This window comes from Nematolebias whitei, chromosome 18 (genome assembly GCF_014905685.2).
Source record: "Nematolebias whitei isolate Nwh7 chromosome 18, NemWhi1, whole genome shotgun sequence".
Lineage (NCBI taxonomy): Eukaryota > Metazoa > Chordata > Actinopteri > Cyprinodontiformes > Rivulidae > Nematolebias > Nematolebias whitei.
Window position 1 is genome coordinate 17,281,251 of NC_056515.1, and position 7,693 is coordinate 17,288,943.

A 7,693-nucleotide genomic window follows, 5' to 3' on the forward strand; every position below is an offset into this window, starting at 1 on the left:
CCTGTAGAATGGAAACAGTCAATAATAATTCCCGTGTTAAAACCAGGGAAAAAGGCAAATGACCCATCTAATTATAAGCCAATTGCAATTACCTCACAATTAGGGAAAATAATGGAAAGGCTCATAACAGATAGACTTACATATTTTATTGAAAGAAAAAATGCATTATGCCCGTATCAAAGTGGTTTTCGCAAAGGTAGAAATACAATGGATGCGATATTGTGCCTAGAATCAGAAATAAGAAAAGCACAAACAAATAAAGAATTGGTGATAGCAGTGTTCTTTGATATAGAGAAGGCATATGATATGCTATGGAAGGAAGGATTATTGATTAAATTAAGGAACATGGATATAGGAGGTAAAATGTATAACTGGGTTTTGGATTTTTTTGTATGGAAGAGAAATAGAAGTGAAGGTGGGGATGAATTACTCTTCCAAATACTCTGTTGAGAATGGTACCCCACAGGGAAGTGTGTGTAGCCCAATTCTTTTTAACATCATGATAAATGATATATTTGATGAAATAGATAACAATAGGTAGATCATTATATGCAGATGATGGGGCTATATGGGTGCGAGGACGCAATCTGGTACATTTACAGAAAAAGATGCAAAAGGCCATTTCGAAAGTAGAAGATTGGGCTAATAAATGGGGATTTAAGATGTCAATAGCAAAAACTAAGGTAATTTGCTTTTATAAAAGACATAAGGATGTTAAGTTAACTCTTTATAATCAAACTCTTGAACAGGTAAAGACTGTGAGGTTTTTAGGTATCCTTTTTGATGAAAGTTTGACATGGAAACAACATATTGAATCAGTTCAAAATAAATGTAAAAAAGTTAACAATTTATTAAGATGTCTCTCTGGACAAGAATGGGGAGCATCAAGAAAAGCACTGTTAGGAGTATATCAGGCCCTCATGAGATCATCATTAGACTATGGATATATAGCATACATGGCAGCAGCAGACAGTCATTTACGGAAACTGGATACTGAGCAAACAAAAGGACTGAGAATTTGTACGGGAGCTTTTAGATCAACTTCATTAGCGGCGCTACAGGTAGAAACTGGTGAAATTCTGTTACGTTTACGTAGATTGCAGATAATGTATATGTACTGGATAAATCTACAAGGACATAAGCAAGATCATCCAACTAAGCAGGTGCTCCAAGACTGTTGGGAGCATAATAACTCTAATTGTAATAGTTTTGGATGGATTGGTAATATTAAAGCTACAATTATTGGTTTAAATAAATTCCAATATAGTATGACGGCTCCTCAATCTTCAATTCCACCATGGCTATTTATATATCCAGACATTGATTTACATTTGGGGGAACTTATTAAAAAAACAAAGACACCAGTATGGAAGGTAATTGATAAGTACTTTGAAAAGTATACAGATACTATTGTTATTTATACAGATGGATCTAAAGATCCAATAACTGGAGCAGCAATTAATATCCCACACCATAAAGTTTTGCTTAAGAGGAGAACAGCTGACCATTTAGCAATTCATACGGTTGAATTATCAGCCATTATATTAGCATTACAATGGTTGATCGATAATAACATTGAGGGAGAAAACCAGTATTTAATAGCATCAGATAGCCAAGCAGCATTGCTAAGTATAAGGACTGGCAAATCCTGCAGATTGGATTTGTTATTTGAAATAAACCAATTACTATTACATCTACAAAATAAAAAATATTTTATCAGATTTATATGGATCCCTGCTCATGCAGGTATAGAAGGTAACGAGGAAGTGGATATACTGGCGAAACAGGCTTTAAAGTCGAAAATAGTTCAATTAAATGTTCCATTAAGTAAAAGTGAAGGAAAATCTATTATAAAAAAAAGAAATTCTTAAAAACTGGAAGGAACAATGGGATAATAATGATAACGGAAGACAGTTATATGAAATTCAAAAGGATGTGGGGGATAATAAATATATGAGCGGAAGGAGAAAGGAGGAAGTAGTTATGGCTAGACTCAGAATGGGGTACTCTGGGCTTAATAATTCTCTGTACATAATAGGTAAGCATGAAAATGGGAATTGTAATTATTGTAATAGCAAGGAAACAGTAGAACATGTATTGTTACAGTGTGTGAAATATTCAGAGGAACGGCAACTTTTAAAATCATTACTGAACAAAAAGAATATAGAAATGTCCTTGTTCAATCTATTGGGATATGGATTAAGATATGTTGTGACTCAATTGTTTGTTTTTGAATAGCACGGGAATAATAAATCAAGTTTAATATTGAGTATATAGATATGAGTCTGCCACTACATATTCATACAAGTACTTTAGTGAGGGTCAGGGTGGGCATATATACATCATACACGTCATTTGATGTGAATTCCCTCTGACATCACTGAAGACCACACTCCAGTTTGGTAAGTGACGGTAAATGCTCCTTAAGTTGGTTGCCAACCGCCAATAAAACCAAAAGAAGAAGAAGAAGAAGATCAAGACTGGAGAGGCAGACTGAGGAGTAAGTGAGAGTGACAGAAAACAGACAGAAACAGAATCACACAAGGAGCAGAATGAAAAGTATAAGAAGCAGAACACAAAAAGCAGAAGGGGCAGAATGAAATAAACACAATAAGCAGAAGAGGGGAAGACACAGAAATACCAGACAGCTAAGAGACATACTGTGACAGATACACACATACAGTGCTCCACCTTATGGCAGCAGAAAAAGTGGGAACCGTCAAAGCAGGAAACTTTGCCAACAAATGCTGATACTCATCACCTGTGGCAGTCATGTTAGCAAAAGGTCAATGGGCGAGACCTCCAAGTTTACAGGGGCAGGTATCAAAAGACACAGCATCGATTAAGCTTAGCAATATGCACTAATAACCTGAAAGCACATAAAAAAAATCAGTGCCCAAAATAGGTACAAAGAATCTACCACAAAGTCCCAGTGAAACTGACATCCGTTGAAACACAGTCACTGACCTCGATCCAAAAGTGCGAATGGGGGCGCTATTAGTCGCGTCCAGCGAGAGTCCATTACTTTGACACAAGACATCTGCAGCTGAAACTACTCAGGTCTAAAAACCTCAGTCTTGTCTGTACTCAAAAGCAGAAAATTTAGGGTCATCCAGGTTTTTATGTCTCTAAAACATGCTTGTAGTCTAAGTAGCTGATTGAATTAATTGGGTTTCATGGACAAATATAACTGTATCATCAGCATAGCAGTGAAAATTTATTCCATGCTGTTTAATAACATTACCTAATGGAAGCATATACAAGGTAAAGAGTATTTGTCCAAGCACTGAACCTTGAGAAACTCCATGACTAACTTTGGTGTATGATGAAAATTTATTATTTACATTTACAAACTGGAATCTATCAGATAGATATGATTTATACCAATTTAGAGCTGTTCCTGTAATTCCAATATTCAAGTCTCTGTAGTAAAATATTGTGATCAACTGTATCAAATGCAGCACTGAGGTCTAACAGGACCAGTATAGACACAAGTCCATTGTCAGAGGCCACAAAAATATCATTAGTGACTTTCAACAGCACAGATTCAGTGTTCTGGTGAGCTCTAAGACCTGACTCAAACTCTTCAAATACATTATTTCTTTGCAGATGATCACATAACTGACCAGCAAATATTTTCTTTAGAATTTTTTAGATGAAAGTTAGATTAGATATAGGTCTATAAGAGGATAGGATTCCTGAGTCAAGGTTAAGTAAAGGTTTAATTACAGCAATCTTAAAGCTCTGTGGTACGTAACCTTTTATTAGAGACAAATTAAGCAGATCCGAGATGTGGTTATTAATTAAGTCAAAGTCAGAGAGTCAGAGAGATTTATTTGTCATACACAACACATGTGGTACATGTGGTGGAACAAGATTGTGTACACAGGGTCCCAGTTACATCCCACAATAAAATGTAAAAGAAAAACAGCAATAAGCTCTAAGATATGAACTAAGAAAAACATCAACTAAATATACACTAAGCGCTAATAGCACAAAAACAATACACTGAACAGCAGCACGAACATGAGTGTTACAACGCTTTGAATAAGTCTAGGAGGTGCAAGGTGTAACACAAAAATTGTAAACTAAACATAAAGCTAATAACTCAAACCAACCCAACTTGGCATTACAATAATTTAATCGTGTAGGAGTTTTGGGTGTTACAGACAGGAAGGGAAGCCATGAACATCAGGGTCTCAAAGGCCAAAACAACAAACAAAAGAATGCCCCTATTGGCTTCTTATTTGGGAGTGGTGGCGCAGAGGTTAGAGAGGTGGGCTTGTGATCCGAAGATCGCCGGTTCACGCCCCGGCCCCGACAACATCAAAAAATTGCCCCCACCCTCATTCGCCCCACTCTGGGCCCATGAGCAAGGCCCTTAACCCCCACTATGTGCTCCCTAAACAGGTCTCTCTTGAAAATGAGTTCTCGTGGCTCAATGAGACTAACCTGTATAAATAAAGGCTAAATGAAAAAAAATTTAACAAAACTAAAACTACAATTCCTAGGCTCCCTGGCTGGCCACAAAACAGGAGAAAAGCTAGTTAAAAATAATTTTAGAGAACACCTACCAAACTTCCATCTAAACAAAAGGTTTCTTATATAGAGTTGTTCACAGAAGTTAAAAGAAATCAACTCAGAGTTGCTAAAATGTTTTGCACAGAGATCAAGGAGAAAGGGCATGGCGCCGGATCACTGAAGCTTTCATGCAGTCCACTTATGAGGAGGAAGTGATTCCAGGTGTGCAGCATGGTGTGACAGCAGGCCTGTAAACAAGCAAAGGAGGAGAAAGGTTGTCCTCTAGTAAGAGAACCCCCTAGAAATCAGTGGACGTAACAATGAGTCTGTGTGAGCAGATGAGCACGAATGAACACAGCAACATGAAACAGATCAGCAGCAACATGATGTGATTTCTCAAAGTGATTATCCAGATTAGATATTCATGAGTCTAACAGCTTCAATATAGAAGCTGTTCCTCAGTCTAGTGGTTTCACACTTAATGCTCCTTAACCTCCTTCCTGAGGGGAGCGGGGCAAAAAGTGTGTGTGCTGGGTGAGTGGGGTCCTTCCTGATGCAGGTGGCTCTCTTCCTGCATCTAGAGGTGTAGATGTCTGTGATGGTAGGGAGACTGACTCCAACAGTCTTCTGTGCAGCCTCCATGCCACATGTTGATGCTGGAGCACAGGATGCTCTCTACTGCACACCTGTAGAAGGAGGTGAGGACCAAGCTTCCCAGACCAGCTTGTTTCAGCCGCCTGAGAAAGTAGAGTCTCTGATGAGCTTTCTTGATCAGGCTGGTAGTGTTGTTGCCCCAGCTGAGGTTGCCATTCAGGTGCATACCCAAGTACTTGTAGCTGGAGACTTTCCACTGCAGATCCTTCTATGTTTGGGGGGGTGGTGGGTGGGGGGGGGTTAGGTGTGTTTGTTCCTTCTGAAGCCCACAACCATCTCCTTCATCTTCTTCACATTGATGTGAAGGTTATTCTCTTTGCACCAGCTCTCTAGCTGGACTCATTGTTGTTTGTGATGCATCCCACCACCGTTGTATCATCTGGAAACTTTACAATGTGACAGCCTGGATGGGTAGCTGCACAATCATACGTGAGCAGCGTGAACAGAAGAGGGCTCAGCACACATCCCTGAGGGGAGCCAGTGCTGAGGGTTATGATGGAGGAGGAGAAGTTGTGGATCCTCACTGACTGCAGTCTGTTTGTTAAGAAGTCTAGGACCCAGTTGCAAATGGAGGGGCTTAGTCTTAGTGTGAGTAGTTTGTCCATCAGGTTTTGGGGGATCATGGTATGGAAGGCAGACGTGAAGTCCACAAAGAGCATATGGACGTAGGAGTCCTTCTGCTCCAGGTGGGTAAGAGCAGTGTGGACCACAGAGGAGATGGCGTCCTCTGTTGATCAATTCTCACGGTATGCGTACTTGTGATGGTCCTCGTTGATGGTGATGGTTGTTTTGATGTGGGTCATGACCAGTTTTTCGAAGCATTTAGCAACTATTGGGGTGAGGGCAACTGGCTGGTAGTCATTCAGACTAGTCACTTTAGAGCTCTTTGGGAAAGAAAATATGTCTTTAAATAGCCTGGTTGGGATGGGATCTAGCAGACATGTGGATGGTTTGGATGAAGCTATTACTTTTGACAATTCAGAGAGCTCAACAGGACAAAAACAGTCCAAACATAAATTAGGTTCTAGTGACAGTTTTAAAGTTGTCTCATCTGACACAGAACCAGAGGTGATACTAGAAATGTTGGTTTGAATTTATTCCCTAATTGAAACAATTTTATTTATAAAGAATCTCATGAAGTCATCATTGCTTATAGTTGTAGGGATACTTGAATCGACAGAGATAGGATATTTCATTAGACTAGCTATGGTACTGAAAAGGAACCTGGGGTTATTTTTATTCTCATCAATTAAAGATGAATAATATAAAGTTCTATCTTTATGGACTTATGGAGGTAAACGTAGATGTTTAACAACCTGTTAAAATACACCAGAATGCAGGAAATGGTAGCTACTTTATTCAAAATTTTCTGGGGGAGGACCCTCAGACCCCTTACCAGTGTGTCCCATTTACATTACAAATAATGCTTCTGATGACAAGGGCCACCACGCTGTTCAAGCCAAGAGCCATTGTCAGCACTGGGGGCTAAGCACCCCTAAAGGGCAGATTCTAGAATTACCCATGGTTAGATTGTGTTAAAATAAAAATAAATAAGATAAAATCAGCTTACTTGTGAATTGAGACACATTTTTCTTTTTCTCTTTGGTTGGTACAACCACAGCACACAGCTTTGTGGCATTTTTACATTTTTATACAGTTTCTACATATGTTGATATTTACATGTTTTCTCTGTGCATGAGTTAGTTACTCTGGGCCCCCCCCCCCCCCCCCACACACACACACACACACACACACACAGCCTGAAAGCATGATAGTAGTTTCACTGGGGATTCTGAACTGTCTATAAGGTGTGAGTGCACATACAGTTACACCCATTGATACAATTTTTTTTGTAACTGAAGTGTATGTCGACAGCTTTTCTTCATCATGTTCTGGTCTCTAATCTGCTGCCAGTCTGTCCTTGAACATCATAGGTTTCAGTTTGATGCCAGCTGGATGTCAAGGTCTGGTGATGAGCTTCGGTGATGTGGACGAGATCAGATAGCACACCATTTAAAACAGGAGAAGTGCATTATGTTGATTAAGCCTCGTATTAAGGCAGACAGAGCAATACAGGTGGCTGAAGGTGTAATCAGACGGATCTAAGTGACCAACAACAAGGGTTTACTATGTCCTGACTTCAACCTGCAGGAAGTGTGTCTGTTTAATCCGTACACGCTGACTTCATGCTTCAGTGGATCAGTGGATTATCTTGGATTTAAATGCAACCTTCTCATCTCACAATTTTCCAAAAGGTTTTATAATATAAAACAGTCCAGTTTTCCAAAAACTCCACCTTGCTTTAGGTTGATCTGTAAACTGGAGCAACTGAGGGAGAGAAACAAGTTTATCCCTTAAGTGAATTTCTTTATTTGAGGTATTTTGTGTTTGTTCATGACTTAAAAACAAATTCAAACTTCAAGTGGAGGCTAGAGGGGAATGGACATTTATTTTATTTTTTTAATTTGCTTTTAAGGAACTTTTTGGCTGAATAATCATATTAAAATGTATATTGATA